Here is a 6,000-nt window from a genome sequence, read left to right as displayed (position 1 = left end):
CAATGGGATTAAGGTCTGGGGAGTTTCCTGGCCATGGACCCAAAATATCTGTTTTGTTCCCCAAGCCACTTAGTTATCACTTTTGCCTTATGGCAAGGTGCTCCATCATGCTGGAAAAGGCATTGTTCGTCACCAAACTGTTCCTGGATGGTTGGGAGAAGTTGCTCTCGGAGGATGTGTTGGTACTATTCTTTATTCATGGCTGTGTTCTTAGGCAAAATTGTGAGTGAGCCCAATCCCTTGGCTGAGAAGCAACCCCACACATGAATGGTCTCAGGATGCTTTACTGTTGGCATGACACAGGACTGATGGTAGCGCTCACCTTGTCTTCTCCGGACAAGCTTTTTTCTGGATGCCCCAAACAATCGGAAAGGGGATTCATCAGAGAAAATGACTTTACCCCAGTCCTCAGCAGTCCAATCCCTGTACCTTTTTCAGAATATCAGTCTGTCCCTGATGTTTTTCCTGGAGAGAAGTGGCTTCTTTGCTGCCCTTCTTGACACCAGGCCATCCTCCAAAAGTCTTCGCCTCACTGTGAGTGCAGATGCACTCACCCCTGCCTGCTGCCATTCCTGAGCAAGCTCTGTACTGGTGGTGCCCCGATCCCGCAGCTGAATCAACTTTAGGAGACGGTCCTGGCGCTTGCTGGACTTCTTTTGCGGCCTGAAGCCTTCTTCACAACAATTGAACTGCTCTCCTTGAAGTTCTTGATGATCCGATAAATGTTTGATTTAGGTGAAATCTTACTGGCAGCAATATCCTTGCCTGTGAAGCCCTTTTTGTGCAAATCAATGATGACGGCACGTGCTTCCTTGGAGTTAAGCATGGTTGACAGAGGAAGAACAATGATTCCAAGCACCACCCTCCTTTTGAAGCTTCCAGTCTGTTATTCAAACTCAATCAGCATGACAGAGTGATCTCCAGCCTTTTCCTCGTCAACACTCACACCTGTGTTAACGAGAGAATCACTGACATGATGTCAGCTGGTCCTTTTGTGACAGGGCTGAAATGCAGTGAAAATGTTTTTGGGGGATTCAGTTGATTTGCATGGCAAAGAGGGACTTTGCAATTAATTGCAATTCATCTGATCTTCATAACATTCTGGAGTATATGCAAACTGAGGCAGCAGACTTTGTGAAAATTTATATTTGTGTCATTCTCAAAACTTTTGGCCACGACTGTAGATGTGGAAGGTGATATTGAGGTTATACAGCCCCTACCAGAACATTTATTAGCACAACAATTAGAATTATTAGCTCTGAAAACAGCTTGTGAATTGGGGGAAGGGAAGGCCCTTACTGTCTACTCAGACTCAGCATATGCTATTGGGGTTTGTTTGTCCTGGTGTAGGTTTGGAGAGCAAGAGGAAATAGTAATACCACAGGCACACCTATTAAAAACAGACCTTATGTTGAACAGTTGACTGAAGCTATGTGAAAACCTAACAAATTGGCTATTGTTAAGGTTGAGGCACACATGAGTGATCATGCTAGTATTGGTAACAGCATAGCTGATGAGGCGGCCAAATTGGCTGCTTCCTGTTGTCAAACACATGCATTCTATTTTTAGTCGTTTGTGTCATCTGAAACTACTGATCTTGAGAAACAGCAGCAGGCTGTTATTCTCAATCCACAAGTGTGGAGGGATAGAGGGTGTGCTCTCTGTCCTAGGTCTGGCTTATGGCTACATATTTTGTCTGGCATGGCCTGTTTACCATCAACCATGATCTCTACTGTTTGCCGATTGGCTCATGGAGTGAGCCATTCGTCAAAGGGGGATATGGTAGACAAGAATTCGGCCCAAAGGTTTTGCCCAAATTTGTTTCAGCTTAATGGTTTTGCCCAAATTTGTTTCAGCCTAATGGTTTTGTCCAAATTTGAATCAGCACGTAAAACAGTTAATTTACTGTTGCGTGACATGTTTGTTATATAACATAGATAAGGGAACTCCACTGCAACCAGGGAAGTTCCCCACTCCAAAAGGATTTTTAGTCCACCTTGCTATGGATTTCATAGACATGTTAGAGCGAAAAGAAATCAAGAGATGCTGTCTGGTGATAATTGACAGGTACACCAGGTGGGTGGAAGCGTTTCCCACCACCAACTGCGATGCGCGAACAGTTGCAAAATTGCTAGTCAGAGAAATTACACTCAGGTTCGGAGTGCCTGAGGTTTTGTCTGCAGACAATGGCACCCATCTCATAGGAGATGTGGTTGCCCATATGGCCAAAATTATGGGTGTTGACCAGAGGTTTGTGTCCATCTATCACCCATGGAGTAACGGGATTACAGAGATGGCTATTCAAACAATCAAAGGGGGGCTTGCAAAAGCTTGCCATTCCACAAAAATTAGCTGGGTGGAATGCTTGCCCCTTGTCCTCATGAAAATGTGCAGCAGCCTTAACAAAGGTATTGGGTGTACACCTTACGAGATGTTAACAGGACGACCCATGAACACACCAGGTGTTCGACCTATGACTGACCGACAGATAGACAAAGCTGAGGCACACTGTGATCACATGAAAATAACTAACCTCTATTGTCAGGTCTCTGCACTCTTCCCACAGGAAAGCAAATGAGGTTCCCCCAGGTGAAGACCCTGACGAGCTTCCCATAAATGTTGGAGACTGGGTGAAACTCAGAGTCCACAAACGAAAATGGAACCAACCACGATGGATGGGTCCGTTCCAGGTAACCATGGTGACACCAACAGCCCTGCGAGTGGCGAAGAGGTCCGGCTGGCATCATCTCTCCCACTGCAAGCACCTCCCAGAGTGGAAGCCATGGATGAGCGACTGGAGGGAGGGAGAGCAGGGCCCCGAGAACATCTGACGGAGGAAGTAGGTCCGAGCCAAAGGACAGAAGCAGAGAACCCAGACCAAAAGGCCGGAAAGAAAGATGATGAAGAAGGCTCTAGCCAACGAGCAAAAGAAGGAGACATCATTTCACACTCACACTCAGGTTTTATAACTAGGAAACAGAGACTACACCGGGTGTGGTGGTTTGTTTTCCCCATCATCCTTTCCATGGGTCTCCTTGTTGGCGCAGCCACGGGACCCCCTGGGGGATCTGAGGAAAACAACAAATGGATACAAATGGTGAGAAAAATTGGAAATCAGACTAAGAGGCCAGGAACCCAGATTTTAGTGTTTAGAAAGCCTACATCAACCACTGAGCTGTCCGGAAGGACAGAGTTTGAATGTGGGTTTTTATACTTTATGCAGAGAGGTAATTAGAAACAACCTACTAGGCGAAGGGAGACCACAAGACTGTTCTTTGGGTGAAGAACTGAGAGGTTAGCTGGGGATCATGGGACACATGTATGTTGGGGTGGTCACAAGAAGGGAGCAAACTTACCTAATGTGGTAGAAGGAAGCAGGCAGATCCCTCTATGGCCTCTCACCTCAGGAGAGGTGAGTCATTCTTCACGGTAAGAACTACCCACTCTGTACAGTGTAATTATCCCAGCAGGCACCTGTGGATTGAATTGTTAGGAAATGGAAGCTTGAGCATTGATCCCATATTGACCTTCCTAAGCCCGAAGTCAACTCCTGCCCTGTGTCTTTGTAATGATGGGAAGGAAGATATGGGAGATACTTGAGCTTGTCGTGTATATATGGGTCAACTTTACCTCCTGGATTGGGGGATGTTGTTATTTGGGGAGAACAGAAATGTACATGTTAAGAATTCCAGTCACCGACCTTTTCAATGAGACAGGTCAAACCAACTCTGGGGAACTTAAGCGCGCCAAACAACTCGTCCCAGACAATCAGGAAGCCTATGGTCATGTCCTACACCCGGGTGAGATTTTTGGTATGTCAGTCATACCCTCCTGGGGTGTGGCTGTCCTGGGAAAGTCGGTAAACAATTGAACCTGCTCTTTACAGGCCCATATGAATTTAACGATCTGAGGATTTAGCCAACTCTCATTACAAGTCCAAAATCTGAAAGCAGTCGTCGGCCGCCATGAGTTGGCTTTAGATTATCTTTTGGTAAAGGAAGGAGGACACTGTAACCTACTAGGTATTGTTGATCCTGACAATTGTGTTATCCTGTTTAGGATAGGGGGCAGTATTTTCACGGCCGGAAAAAAAACTTACCCGATTTAATCTGGTTATTACTCCTGCCCAGAAACTAGAATATGCATATAATGGTGTCTGTGAGTATAACAGAACTCATATGGCAGGCCAAAACCTGAGAAGATTCCAAACAGGAAGTGCCCTCTCTGACCATTTCTTGGCCTTCTATAGCCTCTTTATCGAAAACAGAGGATCTCTGCTGTAAAGTGACATTTTCTAAGACTCCCATAGGCTCTCAAAAGGCGCCAGAACGTTGAATGATGACTCTGCAGTCCCTGGCTGAAAAACAGTAGCGCATTTGGATAGTGGTCGATCTGAGAACAATGAAACGGGTGCGCGCGTGCACGTGAAGAGTCCATTTTACATTTTCAGTCTTTGAACGAAAACAACGTCGCCCGGTCGGAATATTATCGCTATTTTACGAGAAAAATCGCATAAAAATTGATTTTAAACAGCGTTTGACATGCTTCGAAGTATGGTAATGGAATATTTTCACATTTTTGGTCACGATACGCGCCGGCGCGTCACCCTTCGGATAGTGTCTTGAACGCAAGAACAAAACGCCGCTATTTGGATATAACTATGGATTATTTGTTCTATAGTTCTGGGTGACTTTAACCTCCCCACGTCTACCTTTGACTCATTCCTCTCTGCCTCCTTCTTTCCACTCCTCTCCTCTTTTGACCTCAACCTCTCACCTTCCCCCCCTACTCACAAGGCAGGCAATACGCTTGACCTCATCTTTACTAGATGCTGTTCTTCCACTAATCTCATTGCAACTCCCCTCCAAATCTCCGACCACTACCTTGTATCCTTTTCCCTCTTGCTCTCATCCAACACTTCTCACTCTGCCCCTACTCGGATGGTATTGCGCCGTCCCAACCTTCGCTCTCTCTCTCCCGCTACTCTCTCCTCTTCCATCCTATCATCTCTTCCCTCTGCTCAAACCTTCTCCAACCTATCTCCTGATTCTGCCTCCTCAACCCTCCTCTCCTCCCTTTCTGCATCCTTTGATTTTCTCTGTCCCCTATCCTCCAGGCCGGCTCGGTCCTCCCCTCCTGCTCCGTGGCTCGACGACTCACTACGAGCTCACAGAACAGGGCTCCGGGCAGCCGAGCGGAAATGGAGGAAAACTCGCCTCCCTGCGGACCTGGCATCCTTTCACTCCCTCCTCTCTCTCTACATTCTCCTCTTCTGTCTCTGCTGCTAAAGCCACTTTCTACCACTCTAAATTCCAAGCATCTGCCTCTAACCCTAGGAAGTTCTTTGCTACCTTCTCCTCCCTCCTGAATCCTCCTCCCCCTCCCCCCCTCCTCCCTCTCTGCGGATGACTTCGTCAACCATTTTGAAAAGAAGGTTGACGATATCCGATCCTCGTTTGCTAAGTCAAACGACACCGCTGGTCCTGCTCACACTGCCCTACCCTGTGCTTTGACCTCTTTCTCCCCTCTCTCTCCAGATGAAATCTCGCGTCTTGTGACGGCCGGCCGCCCAACAACCTGCCCACTTGACCCTATCCCCTCCTCTCTTCTCCAGACCATTTCCGGAGACCTTCTCCCCTACCTCACCTCGCTCATCAACTCATCCTTGACCGCTGGCTACGTCCCTTCCGTCTTCAAGAGAGCGAGAGTTGCACCCCTTCTGAAAAAACCTACACTCGATCCCTACGATGTCAACAACTACAGACCAGTATCCCTTCTTTCTTTTCTCTCCAAAACTCTTGAACGTGCCGTCCTTGGCCAGCTCTCCTGCTATCTCTCTCAGAATGACCTTCTCGATCCAAATCAGTCAGGTTTCAAGACTGGGCATTCAACTGAGACTGCTCTTCTCTGTGTCACGGAGGCTCTCCGCACTGCTAAAGCTAACTCTCTCTCCTCTGCTCTCATCCTTCTAGACCTATCTGCTGCCTTTGATACTGTGAA

This window comes from Salmo salar, chromosome ssa15 (assembly GCF_905237065.1).
Source record: "Salmo salar chromosome ssa15, Ssal_v3.1, whole genome shotgun sequence".
Classification (NCBI taxonomy): Eukaryota; Metazoa; Chordata; class Actinopteri; order Salmoniformes; family Salmonidae; genus Salmo; species Salmo salar.
The sequence above is the reverse complement of the archived record's forward strand: the minus strand, read 5'-3'. Positions refer to the sequence as shown.